This window comes from Nestor notabilis, unplaced genomic scaffold, assembly GCF_000696875.1.
Source record: "Nestor notabilis isolate BGI_N333 unplaced genomic scaffold, ASM69687v1 scaffold21542, whole genome shotgun sequence".
Classification (NCBI taxonomy): Eukaryota; Metazoa; Chordata; class Aves; order Psittaciformes; family Psittacidae; genus Nestor; species Nestor notabilis.
Genome location: NW_009920029.1, coordinates 6,620 through 6,960, shown reverse-complemented (window position 1 = coordinate 6,960; position 341 = coordinate 6,620). Strand labels below are relative to the sequence as shown.

The following is a 341-nucleotide window of genomic DNA, read 5'->3' as shown; positions in this document are numbered from 1 at the left end:
GAGCAGCAGCCGTCAGCTGAGACCTCCCAGCCTGCCCCATCCCTCCCACCCGGCCCCCCAGCCTCAACACAGCGCTGGCAGCATCCCAGTTTTCATCCAACACAAACACCAGGGAAGGGTTTCTAGTTCCAAACAGCCTTCAAAGGGTTCAGAGACTACGTGCACACAGCACAGAAGATAATGCAAACATCTCTGGGGCAGAAGCAAGCAGCCAGCACCAACGGTTTGGAGGGAAGGGTTGGGATTCGCCCCCCTGCCCATGTGGGGAGTGCCAGGGGCTGTAACGCACTCGCTGAGCAGGCAGGGGCTTGGTGCAGGATGCGTTTGCTGGAAGGGTCATG

At 59.5% G+C, this 341-nt stretch overlaps 1 protein-coding gene across 1 annotated transcript in view; it reads right to left on the bottom strand.

The window, feature by feature from the left end:
- NEK8 (NIMA-related kinase 8) overlaps nucleotides 1–341 on the bottom strand; it is a gene marked incomplete at its 5' end in the record, with an annotated part of 9,935 nt that overhangs the window by 3,204 nt on the left and 6,390 nt on the right. The window lies entirely within an intron of this gene.